The sequence below is a fragment of the Stenella coeruleoalba genome, assembly GCF_951394435.1.
Source record: "Stenella coeruleoalba genome assembly, chromosome: 11".
Classification (NCBI taxonomy): Eukaryota; Metazoa; Chordata; class Mammalia; order Artiodactyla; family Delphinidae; genus Stenella; species Stenella coeruleoalba.
Window position 1 is genome coordinate 85,906,258 of NC_137157.1, and position 20,401 is coordinate 85,926,658.

The window sequence follows — 20,401 nt, forward strand, 5'->3', positions numbered from 1 at the left end:
ATTCAGACTGTACTGCGTTCTGCTCTGAGAGAAAAAGGGGGCAGATCAGAGAATGACAATGTCTGTTGCAAGAATTATTTTTCTTATATAATTTATTCCAGTGTAATCATATTTTTCCTTACTTGTTGAAAAGGTGTGGAGAAAATAGTCATGCTAGGAATATTCATGAAAGTTTGTGGAGGTGTTAAAATCAACAAATTAATCTCCCCCCAACTTGGAAATATTTTTCCCTTTGCCAAGGCTATCTTTACTTACCATTATATTTTTCTCTTTCTTTTGACGGCCCATATTTTCTAATATGTGAACTATATTCAATTTTTCAGTACCCTATGCTTTATTATTTCCCATGTACCTACTTCTGCTTCTTTAAGAACCAGTCTCAAGAAAGAGTTCAGTAGTCTCTTTTGTGTCAAACTCAAAGGTCTTTTCTCCTCAGTTTTGACACTTGTTGAGCTCTTACCTCTACTGAGCACTCCATTTTTCCCGAAAGCTTCTCTTTCCCCAGATTTCAAATATATGGGGGGCTTCCCTGGTGGCGCAGTGGTTGAGAGTCCGCCTGCCGATGCAGGGGACACGGTTTCGTGCCCCGGTCCGGGAAGATCCCACATGCCGCGGAGTGGCTGGGCCCGTGAGCCATGGCCGCTGAGCCTGCACGTCCGGAGCCTGTGCTCCGCAACGGGAGAGGCCACAACAGTGAGAGGCCCGCGTACCGCAAAAAAAAAAAAAAAAAAAAAAAATATATATATATATATATATATATATATATGGGAGTTCCCCGGCCTCTCTTTCTACTGCTCTTGACTATTCTGGTGATAATTCCTGGACGGATACAACAGCTTCCTCTCATTCTCAGACTGCTGTTCTGTGAGTATACAGGTATGAATAAGGCAGATTCCTGGGACCTCACCACCTAGAGGAATGTAAGACCAGCAGGCCTATCTGCTGTAGCGAGAGGATAAAGAGAGAACTAAGGGGGAATTGGTGGCGCTGGCTTAATAAATGTGTGGGAATAGGTAGCATGGGATCAGGGTACATAGCAATACCCCATGGTACATCAGATACTGGCTGAGAAGTTCAACAAGACTAGAGTTTAAAGGTAGATACCAAGTTGAAGATTAGGAGAGCTGAAAAGTAGACAGGACTGGGTGGTACTGCAGCAACATGATGGCCCTAGAGACTATCATACTAAGTGAAGTAAGCAAGACAGAGAAAGACAAATATCATATATCACTTATATGTGGAATCTAAAAAAATGATACAAATGAACTTATATACAAAACAGAAATAGACACACAGACATAGAAAACAAACTTACGGTTACCAAAGGGGAAAGGGGGGAAGGATAAATTAGGAGTTTGGGATTAACATTTGCAAAACTTTTGATAAGAATCAAAATTGAAGGTAGCAAAGACACAGGCAGAATGAGCATCATAAGAAGTGAAGGTTGCTGTCAATAGAACTGACAGGCGTGAGGCAAAATTTGGAATTGTTCAGAATAAAACTCAAGTCACTTTAGTGTAGGAGCCCCTGTCCCTACCCCTCAGACCTTTTGTAAAATCTGGAGGGCCAGACCACTCACAGACAAAGGCCTTCCCCCTGTGTCTTCCTGAGCTCCCTGAATAAGTCTTTTATTATCTTGCCTTTGTCACTGTGGCATGCCTCAGTCTGGATGGTTTTCTTTCTTCCACTTGACATTCTGCTCTGCATGCCATTCTGCTCCAGGAATGTCCTGAGCCTTGATGTCTATTCAAGTCCTGACCTTTTTTTTTTTTTTTAAACAGTCCAACTGAAGTCATCTTCTTTTTAACCTTAACCAATAACTTCTCAGAACTCTTACTGCAAATTAGGGAAGTTCCCTTCTGAGTCAGAAAAGTGCTCCTTTTGGCTGTAAACAGGGTGAGAGTAATGACTTGCTACCCACAGTCATTTTACTTGGTGGAATTAAATTTGTTCTTCCAGACCTAAGTAAAAGCACTACCTGTTAACAAAAAATCAAAATGTAGGTTTTCGCATATTTCCTAAGAACTTTCCTCAATTCCTTTCCTTTCGCCTCCAAATTAGAAGTATATCTTGCCATCTAGAAGAATTTTCATTATTTATAGTTCCTTTGCCAGCCTAAGGTCCAGCTTCCTCTAGTGTAGACAGAGAAAAAAATCGAGTTTATACATATTCCCTCTTGACCTCCTAGGCCTGATTTGGAAGTGCTTCTTCCACAAATCACAGCAGAAGTATAATAAAGGGATTGGCCATAATTTCCTATAACATCAAAGCATAAAGCTATACATGTATATTGGACTTCTCAGAAGGGTGAGATAATTTAATTACAGTATGTACAAAATAAACCTAAAGATGTATGCTTTATGAATATTTCAAGGTAAAAGATTCTGAGATATTACACATTTCAAAGGAAATCTCTTGGTGAATTCATCCTACTTTCTGACATTACTTTCCTCTCCTTAGATATTTTCTTATTTGTAAAACACACTCCTGATTCAAATCTCCTAATGACAGATTATTTCACCAAGTCTGAATAATTCCATGTAGACCTACACTGTCTGATAGTATAGTCCTACATACTACACTACTGCCGCTAGTCATGTGTGACTACTGAACATTTTAAATGTGGCTAGTCTGAACCCTCAGAATGGGAGAAAATATTTGCAAATGAAGCAACTGACAAAGGATTAATCTCCAAAATTTACAAGCAGCTCATGCAGCTCAATATCAAAAAACAAACAACCCAGTCCAGAAATGGGCAGAAGATCTAAATAGACATTTCTACAAAGAAGATACACAGATTGCCAACAAACACATGAAAGAATGCTCGACATCATTAATCATTAGAGAAATGCAAATCAAAACTACAATGAGGTATCACCTCACACCAGTCAGAATGGCCATCAGCAAAAAATCTACAAACCATAAATGCTGGAGAGGGTGTGGAGAAAAGGGAACCCTCTTGCACTGTTGGTGGGAATGTGAATTGATACAGCCACTATGGAGAACAGCATGGAGGTTCCTTAAAAAACTAAAAATAAAACTACCATACAACCCAGCAATCCCACTACTGGGCGTATACCCTGAGAAACCCATCATTCGAAAAGAGTCATGTACCACAATGTTCACTGCAGCTCTATTTACAATAGCCAGGACATGGAAGCAACCTAAGTGTCCATTGACAGATGCACGGATAAAGAAGATGTGGCACATATATACAATGGAATATTACTCAGCCATAAAAAGAAACAAAATTGAGTTATTTGTAATGAGGTGGATGGACCCAGAGTCTGTCATACAGAGTGAAGTCAGTCAGAAAGAGAAAAACAAATACCGTATGCTAACACATATATATGGAATCTAAAAAAAAATGGTTCTGAAGAACCGAGGGGCTGGACGAGAATAAAGATGCAGACGTAGAGAATGGACTTGAGGACATGGGGAGGGGGAAGGGTAAGCTGGGACGAAGTGAGAGAGTGGCATGGGCTTTTATATACTACCAAATGTACAATAGATAGCTAGTGGGAAGCAGCCACATAGCACAGGGAGATCAGCTCAGTGCTTTGTGACCACCTAGATGGGTGGGATAAGGGAGGGTGATGCAAGAGGGAAGAGATATGGGGATATATGTATATGTATAGCTGATTCACTTTGCTATAAAGCAGAAACTAACATACCAGTGTAAAGCCGTTATACTCCAATAAAGATGTTTAAAAAAATAAAAATTAAAAAATTAAAATAAAATAAAAAATAATGTGGCTAGTCTGAATTGAGGTGTGCTTTAAATGGAAAATATCTACCAAATTTCCAAGACTTAGCACACACACAAACAAATATAAAAGTTAATAATTTGTACACTGATAGCTTATTGAAATGATAATATTTTGGATACATTGCATTAAATAAACAATATTTTATTAAAATTAATTTCACCTGTTTCTTTTTGCTTATTTCAATGTAGTTATTAAATATACATGTAGCTCTCTATAATACAACATATATAATTCTATTGGACTTTGCTTGTCTTGAATAATGAAGAGGGCACTTGAAGGAGATGAGGTCGGGGGTAAGTTGGAGAAAAAGAGAAAAAAATCCCTCAGTAGGACAGTTTGTGGTGGTCTTTGGCATTCTAATTCTAGCAGAAAAAGTCTGGGGGAGATTTTTTTCATGTCAGAGTCAAGTTAAAGGCATAGGCACTCTAAGTCTCATCTGCTATGGGTATACCTCACCCGTGTGAATCACAGAATAAAAAAAAAACAAAAAACTCCGTCATTAAGTCATAACCACACACATATACAGATTCCAAAAACAGATCCAATAAACAAACTTTACTTTCCACAGACAATGTCCTGTAAAGCAGGGACTACACACTCCAACGCTAATAGGGGCTAGATGTGTAACTTAAATAGTCAACAGTCCGTGGACCAGGTGAGATATGTGGTAGACTGGAGAACACATTTTGCATGGAAAAGGGGCACCTGGTGCTTGCCTCCAGACAATCGTTACCATGTGGGAATGCTGGCCCTGTGCTGGCAGACCTGATATTTTTAGAGAAACTAGAAATCCAGATTTTCAGGTGACCTTTCCTTACTTAATCTTTTAAGTAATAATGCCCATATTGGGCCCGTGTATACTTTGGGTTATAAATCTGTTATCTGCACCTAAATTTAGAGAGAAAGAATAGTTTTCTCAATAGCCCCATGATTTCTCAAGTTGCAACAAAGTTTCATCGTGATGGAATCACTGTTTAACATAAGGATTCAGATCATGTGATTTTCCTTCATCTTCTTTATCTTGCTTTCAGACTTGGACATTTTAAGGACAGTTAGGCCTCAAAAGAGGCAGTTCGTTAGTCATATATTTCTTATTTTTTATGTATGAAATATTTCAGACATTCAACTAAATCAGAGAAAACAATCTAATGGATGATCATACTCATTACCTAGTCTAAGACATAAAACTTGACAAGTGAGTAAATTGGTACAACCTCTGTGGAGGCCACTGGCAACATTTATGAAAATTAAAATGTTTCTACCCTTCGTTACCATAATTTCACTGTGCTCTTCTTCTCAATAATATTCAATTACAACAAGCACTGCCTCTGTCCTCAGTAATCACTATCCCGAATTCAGTGCTTATGATTCCCAGATGATGCTTTTATATTTTTGATATGTATTCGTAAGTGATACTGTGTATATGGTAAAATTTCTTCTGAAACATTGTTTTTCTTGAGGGCCCTATGTCTTTTCTTATCTGTCTGTGTTGTATGTGCCATTTCCGTATTTACTATTGCCACTAAGATCAAAGAATGGGCCCTATTGTTTTGGGTCCTCAACATTATGTTTCGTGAGATTTATCCATTTGATATATTTATTGCTAGCTCCTTTTAATAGCTATAGAGAATTCCATTGTAGGAATAAAACAATGTATTTAGCCATTCTTCTGAGAAGTACCTTTAAGGTCTTTCCAATTCTTAACTACAAGCAATGCTGAAACATTCTTTTACATGCTTTCTTCTGCACATGTGGCAAGTTTTTTAGGGCAGCTCCTAGACCAGCAGCATTGGCATTACCTGGGAACATGTCAGGAATGCAAATTCCTGGGTCGTACCTTAAGGGAATTAGATACTCTGGGGATGGAGCGTAGCCATCTGTTTTAAGAAGCCTTGAACACTAAAGTTTAAGAACTACAGCTCTAAGGTCAACCTAGATGTATTAATGGCTCACAGAATAGGTACAACATTAATTATGTGTTTTAAAAGTTGTTTCCAAGGTGGTCGAAGCAATTTATAGGCAGGAGGTTTTATGTTATCGTAAAATAAACTCCAGTGTCTTAGTAGTTAAAGGAATGCAGTATTAACAAGTGAGTAGCATAAAGAACAATGGTTCAGAATCAAAAGAACAGAAATAGACTCCTAAAATGTCCAGAAGTTTAGCGTGAGAATATGGGGGCATCTTTTCTCAGAAAAGATTAACTTTTCTCTGATTCTGTTTAGACAGCTAGGAGACATATGGAATAAGATAAAATGAAGTCCATTTCTAGGTAAACTGCAAATCAATAAATACAGGATATAGACAGGCAGATACTCTGTGTGTGTGTGTGTGTGTGTGTAAAATCAAAAAAGGGCTAGGAGAAAAGAAAATACGGAGGATGCCTCCCCTCAGAGTGGGGAAGACCTTTCTCTCTGTCACATAAACTTCAGAAGCCATAAAATAAAATTCAATTAAGAAAAAAAAACCTTTACAAGTGGCAAAAGAAAAGCAAAGTAAAAATACTGAAATTACACACATGGGAAAAATGGAACCTATCACAGACAACGGACAATTCTCCCTATGGAAAAAGGGTAAAGGATACGAAAAGAGTGTTCTCCCAAAATGAAATACAAATCTCTCTCAAACATATGAAAAGATACCCAGATGGGGTTGCATTAAGAGAAACTAATTCAAACAGCAGTGGAACAAAACTTGCATCTACCTGATTGGCTAAAATCCAAAATATACTGTGTTGGCAAGGCTGTAGGGAACTAGCAACTCCCGTAAATATTTAAAAATTTAACCTCTAGAGATGCTATTTGGCAGTATTTATCAAAATTAAAATGTATATATTCTGTGGCATCATAATTCTACTCCTAGGATTTTATCCTAGACACAGGATTTCACACGTGTGTAATTTCACAAGTGTGAAAGTACATATGTACATGATTAGTCACTGTGGCATTATTTATAATAGTAAAAAAAGAAAAAACCTAAATTTCCATTAATAGAGGGCTGTTTACATAAATAATGGTATAACCACACAATGGCATACTTTTCAATTTTTAAAAAGAATGAGGAACTACTTAATAAACGGATTAATATGAAAAGAACTTAGGTGCAAAAGAGCATATACGCTACAAGAGTAGGATAGAAACTTCATTCCAGGTATATTTTTATGACGTTTGAACGATGTGAAAATGTTACCAATTCAAAATTGTATGTGTCTGTGTATGTTGCAATGGATTTGCTCAGATTGTGTATTAGAGAAATCAACTATATTACATTCACTCCATTAATACAGTACAATATTTAATTAGTGATGTCCAACAAAGGGGTAGATTATGTTGATAGTATACTACCATATTCCACTCTCTAAAATTCATTTGAGAATTTGTTTCCTTTTCTGTGTGACATTCTTGATTTTTTCTGCTGTTACATGAAGCATATTCCATTAGAGCTCATTTCATTAGAGCTCATTTCTAACAGTTTTAGCTGGAGATATTTGAGAAGGGGACATGCCCAGCATGTTTGAAGACATCAGGACAGGATATTCTCCTCTGGAATCTTGAATCGCTCATTTTGTTAAGAGAGTTTCAAACGTTTCTGTTCTGAGTTGTAACTAAAGTTAACAAAAGCCCTATTTCCTTGTGAGGATTTGCTCAATTCCCTCTGGCCAGATGGCTTCTATACCCTGGGTTTCCTTCCAATGCTAATCTTTGGTGATCCACAGCTGCACGCTGCCTTGAGTACTTAACCTTCTCTCATTATGCTGTCATCTTGCTGAAAAGGATTCGCCACGGAACAAACCCTAAACAAATCTCTTTTACATAATTGCATCCAGAAATAGAATGAAATATTACATATGAAAGCAGCAATTAAGCAAAACTTGTATAAAATAAAAGCATAAAAATGCACACTCTGTGTATGACGATCTGTATTTTTTTTTAAGATTTATCCCAAAGAATTTCCATTGCAGATAATATTACTACAGCTTTGTATGCATAGTGCCTGGCAAAGTCCCTGCTATACAGCTACTCTTTTTAATACCATGCCTCCTTAAAGAAAATAATTGTGACAGCTGACCAGGTTTATATGTATAATTAATGATTATGTAATAGAAACATACGGTATTAATACAATTAATGAATGCTTGTTGACTGCTAGAATGAATAGTTGTTGTTCTTTTTTTTTTTTTAATAAAGTTTGGTGTTTTTGTTTTTGTTCTTTCCCCATTACAACCTCATTGTCTCTTCCTCAGTTTTCAGGACGCATTCTTCACTTTACCGCGAATGGCATCCATCCTCAACAACTGGATGTCTGGTCTTGGAACACTTTCTCTTCCCCAGGTATTTCTAAATCACTGAGGAAGGCTGACAGGGTTCCAAAATTATTCTAGTTATCACTGCTGCCCAATGCTTGGTTCCTTGTGGCCAATTTGGTCTCCTTTCTGCTCTGGATCTCCCCGGGAGGCCTGGAAACTTCTTCCCTCGGGCAGTTGCTCTCCACTTTGGTACTGCATTCCAAGCATGGGCCCCAAATATTCCCAAACTCCCCACAGCACAGCTAAGACCAGCCAACATGATTTAACGAGACTTCACTAAAGATTTGGGCAGGAAAAAAAAGAGGAATATAGTGAAAACACACACACACACACAAACACTTAAAACTGGATTAAACATACCAAATCTCTCAGAGTTCTTAGGCCAGGCTACTCTACAGTTACTCTGAGACAATTCTCAATGGAGCAAGCTTCCATCCAACTATCATATCACAAGGACCACCATATTTCCCTCTCTGTGCCTTCCTACCGGGAAATCTAGACAACTCCTCTCAGATGCCCCCAAAAAGGTGTGAGGGGGATTTCCGGCAACTCTTCCCAGAGTAAAAGTAACCCTTTATAATTTTTATTCTTGATAGAATAAATTTTATTGTCTTGAACTTCCTATTCCAGAATACAGGCTTTAGGTTTGCATAACCTCAGGCCAATTAACAACAAAGCCATTTTCCCTCCAATAAGAATGTATTATCCATCTATGAGAAAAACTTTCAGCTTTGAAATAATATTGACCTGTATCCCACCCCCATCCATACAAACACTCATACTCACACGTATATTAAAGCCAATGATATGACCAAGTATGAGTCTGGTTTCTCGTACACTGAAATCAACAATACACTCTCTGATCACGTGGGACGTGCTCTTACATTTTATCAAGTTTTAGTTATATTTTTTCAAATATTAGCAGAAGGACATGTCTTTTTTTTAAGAAGACAGTAAAATAAAATATTTTCAAGCCTCCTGTTTTTTTAAAAAAAAAGTCATAGTGACAATTTCCTTTACATTTAAAGTCTTTGAAAACTTTGGGAGGAAATGTCCAGAACAAGCTGATATCTAGCAGCTGGAAAAGCCTCTGTATCAGTGCCTCCAAATAGTAGCTGTACATTTGAATCATGTGGAGAAGTTGTGAAAAATTCTGATACTTGAGCCCTACCCCCAGCAATTTTGATTTGTGTGGGGTGTGTCCCAAGCATCAATATTATTGCAGAAAAAAACTCTCCAGGTGATTCTACATGTAGCCAAGATTGAGAATTTCTCTACTACATGAATCCAGGGAAAGGAAGGAGAAGATTACAGACTGTTAGCTGAAAGGACCACCAAATGATGTCAAAAACTCAAAAGTAAAAGCAACAAAAGTATTCTCTGTATTTGATCAGGAAGACAAACTTTTTTCCCCAGAATTTGAGCAAACGTTTACTTGTGTTGCTTTTCCTAGAAAATAAAACCTTTTCCTATGATTTTTAGAAATCCATATCTAAATCTAAAATTTATCTACTTTATTTTCAGAGAAAGAAAACTTCTAAAATTTTACATTGTAAAAGATTGATTTAAAAGTAAAACTAAATATGTTCCACTCCCTATCTGGTGGAATTGAACATCTTGGCCAAAAGAGTTTGACAACCAAAATTTTGTTTCAATTTTTATGAACATAACCAGTGGTATTTGTTGAACTGGAGACTATTCAGTGTGGATTTAAATGCTGAATTTTAAAATCATAAATAGGGAATATCTAACATTTCCACAAATTAATTCTACTTGTAAAATTTGGGGTTATACAGACTTTGGTACGGTAGGGAACTGGAGACAGGTGACAGAGGAAAATGCTAATTTATTGTATACTTTTGAGATACTTAAGATCATTTTTCAGAGTTTAAGTTATCACATCCGGAACCTGTGCACTATTGAGATGCATAGTAAGATAGGCTCATGAAACTTCCATAAATACCCAACTTAAAGTATACATTGATAATATAGCAAATTTTAAAAAAGGAATTATTTTAGGCAAGTTTTTCTCTTCATGTACATTTTGGACTGAACTAAGTATGAAGTTGATTTTAATATTAAAGATTTATCTAATTATCTAGGAGCATCTATCCTATTTTATTTTTCTATTTAATCTTGATTGGGCTATTTTACAACTCTATAAAGGTTGTAAACTAACTTGTAGAAATTGGAGAGCAGTACAAATTATTCTCGGCTAATAACAATGGAAATGCATTTCTCCTGTCAAGGAGCATCATTTCTGTTCATAGACAAAATGACAACCTCGAAGTTTTCGCTTTTTATTTTTGATGTGTTTGGCATTACCCGTTGTATTAGTCTGTGTTCTTCAGAGAAGGAGAACCATTAGATGGAGATACGTATACAGATACTACACCAGAGAGGCATTAACCCTTTCCCCAGAAGAGGAGGGAAAGTGTTCATGAGCCCACTGGGGATGACAGGGTAGCTGAGAAAAGATGACTGGTATCCACAGAACAAGTCATCCTATCCACTTTATTACTGAAATCTTCCTCTGCTGAGGCAGCAGCAGACACACACAAACAACCCCTTGCTGATGAATGCAGAAATAATGTTTAACCAAATATCTGGGCATCCTTTAGCCCAGTAAAGTTGACAAAATTAACCATCACGCCAGTTTTGCATGTAATTTCACAATCTTATCCCATCATTCTTTCATTTGGTCACTAAAATACTCTTGTCTTTTCTAGATATTTTTGAGCCCAAGTTCCTTTCAAGTTTTCTCACTACTTCTTTAACAAATCTTTGATGTGCTCACTTTATGTGAGTCATCCACATGCCGCGGAGCGGCTGGGCCCGTGAGCCATGGCTGCTGAGCCTGCGCGTCCGGAGCCTGTGCTCTGCAACGGGAGAGGCCACAACAGTGAGAGGCCCGCGTACCGCAAAAAAAAAAAAAAAAAAAAAAATTACACTCTGAGAGTCTTGGGAAGTTTCACTGAGATGTCCATGTGGAACCCATCTGCCCAAACCAATTAGACTGAATTGCCCAAGAAATGCACCTCATATTTCAAGCAAAGCACATCTTTCCTTGCCTTTTAGAGAGAATGCCAAGCAGCAAGAGAAATTACTTACTCTTGTTCCTTTGTTTTCATTTCTCATTCTATGGTTTTATTTTCTCTTTCTTGATGAAGTTTGATTCTGCTTCTGGTTTGCATAAGATAGCAAAGAATGAAATTCTGTGTGTATGGTCTGAATGTTTAATGATCTCTAGTGGGTAGAAACACGGATTTGCTCTCTCATAGGTGAGAGAGAATAGATTATCTGAGTTATTGGCCTTTTTGTTAGTCTATTTGTCTATTCGTGAGTTCAAATCAATTTAGAAAATATGCCATGCTTATTGGAAAGGAGAAGAGCACTCTGGAATCTGGGCCAGTGATCTGTGTGTTTTTGTGTTGAATTTGACCTGTGGCCAAGGTTGTGAACTGAAGCTGCAAAGTCTGTACGTGTGTCCATGTCTTTAACTGAGAAAAGCCTTTATTTCTCATTGTGTGAGTGTGAAATATTTTCCCACTCCAGAAGGTACTGCATGAATATATTAGATACAAGTCTAAAAATAAATGAGGTATATTCTGATATAGAACCCAAAAATCATGGACATAATTTGAATATTTCTAGGAAACAAAGTCATAAAATTTCTAATATTTTAAAATGTGCTATATCTTTTTTTTTTTTTTTTGGTACGTGGGCCTCTCACTGCTGTGGCCTCTCCCGTTGCAGAGTACAGGCTCTGGACGCGCAGGCTCAGCGGCCATGGCTCACGGGCCCAGCCGCTCCGCAGCATGTGGGATCCTCCCGGACCGGGGCACGAACCCGTGTCCCCTGCATCGGCAGGCGGACTCTCAACCACTGCGCCACCAGGGAAGCCCCCAAAATGTGCTATATCTTTAAGAGGGAAAACAAGAAAAATCTTTCTCACCAAAACTGCTAACTCAGAGGCACTTTTTTCTTTGAGAAATCAAGTTGGTGTAAACAAGGTGAATCTTGAACAAATCAGGCCAGTTTGATAATTTTGGATTAAGGAATCCCCCGCAATATGTAACTTCCCTGACTCTCAGCACACAGGAAAACTTTAAAAAGTAAAATAGTGTCTTCACAGTATTTGGATTTGTTTTCTCATGAAGGGACTAGTTAATCTGAGTTTCTTCAGCATCTTATAGTGGTTTATTAATCAGAAAAACTAATATTATTCCCACAAAATCTTTTCAAAGTTTGTCTACTCAGAGATCCATTTGTACAGTCTGCTGCCCTGGATCATGTCTAAGTTAGGATACTGAAACACTGGTTACCAAGCAGTTAATTTAGCGTGGATAAATTGTTATTAATATAAATGTGTTTTAGAGACTGTAAACCCTGCAGGAAGGCCATGAAGGTGAAGAGTATTTTCTCACCTTTATTGGAAGACAATTCTCCATGAATCTCCTGCATGCCTGCATGAAATGCAAAGAAAGGCTTTGGCTGCCTTGTTCTGGGTTATGTTTCCAAAGATATTTGTAGAGCAAGCAGGCTTGGAAGACAGAGTTTCTCTCCAGAGCAGGCGGGGGGTGGGGGCAGGTTTATTTACAGGCCAGTATTAGTAAATTTCATTTAATTTCCTTGTAGCCTATTAGAAAAGATTTGGGTTCCCTAAATTCCATGTTCCTCAGCTATGATGCAAACCCACTGCAAGCCCAGCATCCACCTGTTCCCCTCTACCTCAGTCCTTCTAGAAAGTGGTAGGCAAGGACAACTGATGGGAACATGAACATCATGCTGCTTGCTTTGCTACGAGTAATAAACAGTCCATGGTCTCTGATCCAGGAGTGTTGCATGTTCCACCAGCATCCATGAAACTGCGGCAGGCTCACTTATTAGCCAGCAAGTAGAGTAGCATCTCATACCTCATAGGGTAACATCACAACTCCTGAAAACTCTCAGGGAACCAACAAAACACTCTCCATACCAATGTTGAAGAGAGAAAGAAAACAAAATGTTTTAGCAAATGAGCATTTCAGATTTATATGCATGTAAAGATAGCGCAAAAGTGGGTTCAAAGTCTGGACAGAATTTGACACATATTTATACCGTCAGGTGGGGAGAGAACAATGAAAACTTCTCATATATTCTTGGGAGATGAAATAATGCACATGTGATTACCTCCCAAATATGCTGAGAGAGACCCCTGAGCTAATTCTCAAAGTAAGTGTTTTCAGTTCCAAGGGTCAGAAGCACTAAGACCTTGCATGGCCAAATCAAAACCTTGGGCCTTTTATCAAGCCAATAATATTTCAAGGGGACACCTTCAGGAAGAAAGGTGGGGAGGCAGGTACCTCTCTCCTCTTTATTAAAAAAAGAATGCTTGGGATATTACTAAACCATAAGAAAGAATGAAGGGCTTCCCTGGTGGCGCAGTGGTTGAGAGTCCGCCTGCCGATGCAGGGGACACGGGTTCGTGCCCCGGTCCAGGAAGATCCCACATGCCGCGGAGCGGCTGGGCCCGTGAGCCATGGCCGCTGAGCCTGCGCGTCCGGAGCCTGTGCTCCACAACGGGAGAGGCCACAACAGTGAGAGGCCCGCGTACCGCAAAAAAAAAAAAAAAAAAAAAAAAAAAAAAATGAAATAATGCCATCTACAGCAACAGCGATGGACCTAGAGATTATCATATTAAGTAAAGTAAGTCAAACAGAGAAAGACAAATATCATATGATATCCCTTATATGTGGAATCTAAAAGAAAAAAAAAAGGAAACAAATGAACTTATTTCCAAAACAGAAAGAGACTCAGAGACACAGAAAACAAAAGTATGGTTACCAAAGTGGAAAGGGGGGTGGGAGGAGGGATACATTAGGAGGCTGGGATTAACATACGCACACTACTGTGTATAAATAGATAACCAACAAGGACCTACTGTATAGCACAGGGAAGTATACTCAATATTATGTAATAACTTATAAGGGAAAAGAACCTGAAAAAGAAATATACATACATATATAAACTGAATCACTGTGCTGTACACCTGAAACTTACACAATATTGTAAATCAACTATACTTCAATTAAAAAAAATTTTTTTTAAATCCCAATCATCTCATTCTTACTCAACCCCCAGGGGAACCACTGGTCAAATCCTCAGGCCATAGTAATGCATTTATCTTAATAGAGAGTATCACCCTTCTCCATTCTGATATTGTTGGTTACTGTAATAAACTAACCACAGCCTTTTCACGTCACATCAATAGGCAATTTCTGTCTCCTTTCACATTTATCTGAAGGCTCTGCTACAGGTCAGAAATTTGATCTTCAAAGAAAACAAAGTCAATACCTCCTGGAAAGAAGTATAGCAGGTGTTTTGACTATTTATACCGGAAGAAATAGATTCATTAGTACTGGCTTTGGAGCTTAAGGTGACACCTCTTAGATGACTGTAAAGATTGTATCAGAGGATTGAGCCAGGAGTTCTTTTTATTCCAGAAGCAGACAACCTGGTGAAAGCAAACTGCTGATGTAAGATCAAGAGGAACAATAATTACGTAGTACCGAATGAACTTACGAGGGAATGTTTGGTTGTGTGTGTGTTTTGTTTAGAATATTGTTGATATTTTTGATGAGTATATGAAGCATCCTTCTATCTTTGACCCTCAATTATTTAGACTATGGTTTTGTAGAATAAAAAAAATTCTTTAAATGGTATCTTTTTTTTTCTATAAGAAATCTATTCGGCTGATTCTCGCACTTTTTTAAAATACTAAACCTTTAATTTCAATGGCAACACAGTTAATTTCATAGGTTAATAGGAATCTGTCTCTTTTAAAAATTGGGATACCGTTACACAAATCAACTGCGCAGCCAAAACCATTATTGGGGGGGATCCTATTTGAGAATTCAATTTAAATCAGAACTAGAAGCCCACCAAAGAGCAAGGATTATAATTCAGGTCTGGAATCTATGTCCACAAAGTGCTCCAGAAAACTGGTCTTGTATCTTCTGTGGATTACAAGAACACAGCCTCACAGGCAGTATAATAGCTCAATTAATTCCTTGCTGGTCAGATCCCTTTAGCAGATTTCCAGAACCTTAAAAAAAGTAGAATTCACACACATACATAGATACTATAGGTGTAACCCTAAGGAGATAAATTCCCTTTTTTCTTTTCCGACCCTCAGAATAGAAGAATAAGAGTTATTTAAAATTCAACCAAACCCAACCAAACATTGAATGCGTAATCAAGAATAATCTCTGGAGTTTATTTTAGGATCACAACTAGAGACTGTCATAACAAAGCATTGTCTAACAGGCCTACCCAAGGATTATCCGATTTTAGACCTTTGTTTGGATTTGTTACTTACTACTGGTTAGAGTATTTTACTGCTAATGCCACATAAGACATTATTTAGTTTTGTATATGATTTCATGGTCCTCTCCTACCATTCTTTTATTTGGTCACTGTAAATACTTCTGTTGCTTCTAAACTTTTTTTGGAAACAGTTTCACCCCTCTTGTTTGTTCATTAATGTGTTAAATAAATCTTTGACATGTGCTCATTTTCAAAATTCATGTGTTTGACCTCTAAAAGCTATATTTTGACAAAAAATTGAAGGATTGAAATAGTAATGTATAAATAGACTTTTTGATTTAGATATTATATATATATATTTGATATATATGTTCTTTAATAAATAATCTATATTATCTGCCTATTTGAATTCTTATAGTATTCTAATATTTTGGGTTTTAACCTATTCACAAGCTATAAATAAAGCAAACTATTTCATTTTGTCTCTAGAACTTTAGTGTGGTAATTTGCCTGGCTTTACACTTTTTTTTTTTTTTTTTTTTTTGCGGTACGCGGGCCTCTCATTGTTGTGGCCTCTCCCGTTGCGGAGCACAGGCTCCGGACGCGCAGGCTCAGCGGCCATGGTTCACGGGCCCAGGCGCTCCGCGGCATGTGGGATCTTCCCGGACCGGGGCACGAACCCGTGTCCCCTGCATCGGCAGGCGGACTCTCAACCACTGCGTCACCAGGGAAGCCCTGGCTTTACACTTTATGGCTATAAAAATGATATATATTACACTGTTGGGACTCAAAGATTCCCTAGATATATAATTCCCTCAATTTATGCAGTCCACTAAAAAATGAAATTTTCCCCCTGAAGCTCTTTAAAAGATTGCTGTATTTTTGGTGCACTAAAGAACAGTGAAATAACTAGTAGTTATCTGTCTTATGCAATTAATTGCATATATGACCTAGACATTACCGTTATAATCCCTGTTATAAATAGTCATTTTCTTTAAAGTATAATTTATCAAGATCACTTAGGATACTTATTTTTTAACTTTTAATTGAAAATTTTTAAGTTGGTCTGTTATTTGATTACACTCTAAGTTTATACTCTTAAATTTAGTAAGAATTTTACTTTTGTAACTTGATAGCTATGGTGATTAATCACTTAGAAGAATTTTTAACTATTTTAAAATTGCATTTTGAGTTTATATAATCTAAAAAATATGCACCAATAAAGGTAGCAAGTCCTCTTAAAGAACAAAGCATTATATAATTTTAACTGAGGATGGGAGTTTAGAGGGAATTCAAATTTCAATAACTTTAAATTTCACATCTAAATCCAATGTTTGGATATTAAAATTCACTGGCTCAGGGAAGTCTGTCAAGATGCACAGAAACTTCCCTCTCAGTTTATGAGGGCTGTCCTAAGAATAGGGCTGGCTCTCAGAGAGGACAATTTAGAATTAAAAATAAATCATTGGCTCTTGACAAAATCTTATTTCTAAAAAAAGAAAAAAAAAGTCAAAGAGCTTGAATGTATGTGTGCACATGTTTTGAAAGTAGTGCTAATGAGCCAAAAAGTGAATTTATCATAAATATTTTGATGAATTTTTCCAACTCAGATTTTGTTTAAATGGAAACTACCTTTTAAAATAGATTCTTTCATGGCATTTAAAAAGACTTTACCAAAGCAATCTTGAGAAAGAAGAACACAGCTGGAGGTATCACACTCCCTGAATTCAGACTATACTACAAAGCTAAAGTAATCAAAACAGTATGGTACAGGCACAAAAACAGACACATAGATCAATGGAACAGAATAGACAGCCCAGAAATAAATTCATGCACTTATGGTCAACTAATCTATGACAAAAGGAGGCAAGAATATACAATGAGGAAAAGACAGTCTCTTCAATAAGTGGTGCTGAGAAAACGGGACTGCTACAGGCAAAAGAATAAAATTAGAACATTTCCTCACAACATATATGAAAATAAACTCAACACGGATTAAAGACCTAAATATGAGACCAGAACCATAAAACTCCTAGAAGAAAACATAGGCAGGACACTCTGACATAAATCATAGCAATATTTTTTTGATCTGTCCCCTAAGGCAAAGAAAACAAAACCAAATATAAACAAATGGGACCTAATTCAACTTAAAAGCTTTTACACAGCAAAGGAAACCATCAACAAAATGAAAAGACAGCCAACTGAATGGGGAAAATATTTGTAAATTATATGACCAATAAGGGTTTAATATCTAAAATATATAAACAGCTCATACAACTCAATATTAAAAAAATAAGAAATAGGCAGAAGACCTGAACAGACAGTCTTCCAAGGAAGACATACAGATGGCCAACAGGCACATGAAAAACTGCTCAACATCACTAATCAGAGAAATGCTAATCAAAACCACAATGAGCTATCAACTCACACCTGTTAGAATATCTATCGCCAAAAAGACCACAAATAACAAATGTTGGTTAGGATGTGGAGAAAAGGGAACACTTGTACCCTGTTGGCGGGAATATGAATTGGTGCAACCATTATGGAAAACACTGTAAAGGTTCCTCAAAAAACTAAAAATAGAACTACCATATAATCCAGCAATTCTACTGCTGAGCATGTATGCTAAGAAAACAAAAACACTAAGTCAAAAAGATACATGCACCCCAATGTTCATAGCAGCATTATTTATAATAGCCAAGATATGGAAGCAACCTGGGGTCCATCAACAGATGAATGGATAAAGAAGATGGGGTATACATCATACATACATACACAAAAGATTACTACTCAGCCGTGAAAAAGAATGAAATTTTGCCATTTGCAACAACATGGATGGACCTGGAGGGTATTATGTGTAGTGAAATAAGTCAGACAGAGAAAGACATATACTGTATATTATTGCTTATATATGGAAACTAAAAAATAAAACAAATGAATATAACAAAGCAGAAACAGACTCACAGATCCAGAGAACAAAATAGTCATTACAAGTGGGGACAGGGAAGCAGAGAAGGGCAAGGTAGAGGTAGGGGATAAAGAGGTACAAACTATGATGTATAAAGCAAGTAAGCTATGAGGGTATATTGTACAGCACAGGGAATATAACCAATATTTTACAATAACTTTAAATGGAATATAATCTATAAAAAATTTGAATCACTATGTTGTACACCTGACACTAATATCATATATCAACTATATATCAATTAAAAACATAAGCAACTGTTTTGAAACAAAAGTTTTAAATCATTCTCATAGGTTTATTCTGTTTAATCAACTATGCTTTTCCATAATTTACATGTTCATGCATGAAACCTTAATAACAATTTCTAAATAATTGTGTGACATGAAAGCTGTCCTAACCACTTTGGGAAGTTAGAGATATTTTTCAAATAAAAAAAGGATAAAAGTTGGAGTAGGAAGACTATTTTGCAAAGTTATAATTAATTTTGATTTGAATTTTGCTATGTAGCCCTAGAAGTCACTTTTTTTTCCATTTTGAATATAAAAAAGTGAGTTAAAGTTTTGTGATTCTCCATCCTATAGGAATTTGATTAGACTTTCCATGGTCCCTACAAATAAAGAGATGATTTGGGTCTTTTTTCTTCAACTGTCACATTCTATTAGTGAGAAGATCAGATCATATCATGTATACTTGCTTTAAAAAAAAAAAAACATAGCAAAAATAAAGCTAACACCCTCAGAAATGCAAAAAAAGTCTTCTGTGTTCCTCATTACTCAGATTACTGATCAAAAGAAACAGATGGATCCTATATTGATTGCTGTGGATTGCAAAACCTACTAGTTTATTCTTCCAAATCTATTATGCTTACTACATTTTCTACATGCATTTAATACAGCTTAAAGTTATGATCCTAGGAAAATCAGAAAGAAAAATTTTTGTAGTATATGGTTTTTAAGATAATAAATAAATCTTATGTACTTAAATGATGTTTAATAAAATCTTATCTTTTATGACTAGTATTTTTCTGTTTTTTTTTTAATTCAAAGGTGAGTTTTATTTATTTATTTGGTTGCACTGGGTCTTAGTTGCAGCAGGCAGGCTCCTTAGTTGTGGCTTACAGGCTCCTTAGTTGTGGCATGCAAACTCTTAGTTGCGGCATGCATGTGGGATTTAGTTCCCTGACCAGGGATTGAACCCGGGACCCCTGCACTGGGAGCATGGAGTCTTATCCACTGCACCACCAGGGAAGTCCCCTATTTTTCTGTGTTTAATTGAAGTATAGTTGACTTAGTATGTTGTGCTAGTTTCAGGTGTACAGCAAAGTGATTCAGTTATACATACATATATATCTATTTTTTTCAGATTCTTTTCCCATATAAGTTATTACAAAATATAGAGTATAGGTCCCTGTGCTATACTCCTTGCTGGTTATCTGTTATATATATATATATATATATTAGTGTGTACATGTTAATCCCAAACTCCTAATGTATCCCCCCACTTTCCCCTTTGGTAACCATAAGTTTGTTTTCTATGTCTGTGGGTCTATTTCTGTTTTGTAGGTAAGTTCATCTGTATCATTTTTTGTTTTAGATTTCTCATATAAGCAGAATTTTATGAGTCTAGTATTTTTCTTAATCTGCTCAGACTGCCATAACAAAATACCGCAGACTGGCTGATATAAACAACAGAAATATATTACTCACCGTTCTGGAGGCTGGAAAGTCCAAGATCAAGGTGACAGCAAGGTAGGTTTTATTCTCAGTCCTCCTCTCTTGGCCCGCAGCTAGCCACTATCTCACTGTGTGTGTCACATGACCTCTTCTTTGTGCACTGGAGAGGGGAGAGAGAGAGAGAGAGAGAACTCTGGTCTCTATTCCTCTTTTTTTTTTTTTTGCGGTACGCGGGCCTCTCACTGCTGCGGCCTCTCCCGTTGCGGAGCACAGGCTCCGGACGCGCAGGCTCAGCGGCCATGGCTCACGGGCCCAGCCGCTCCGCGGCATGTGGGATCCTCCCGGACCGGAGAACAAACCTGCGTCCCCTGCATCGGCA

At 37.1% G+C, this 20,401-nt stretch overlaps 1 protein-coding gene across 1 annotated transcript in view; it reads right to left on the reverse strand.

Annotated features, from left to right (window-relative positions):
• The window catches only part of PDE3A (phosphodiesterase 3A), a gene marked incomplete at its 5' end in the record, with an annotated part of 452,867 nt that extends 432,787 nt beyond the window's left edge, over positions 1-20,080 (reverse strand). Inside the window, one exon of the mRNA XM_079938039.1 lies at positions 20,056-20,080. The remainder of the gene's footprint in view (positions 1-20,055) is intronic.
• Positions 20,081-20,401: the final 321 nt, after the last annotated feature.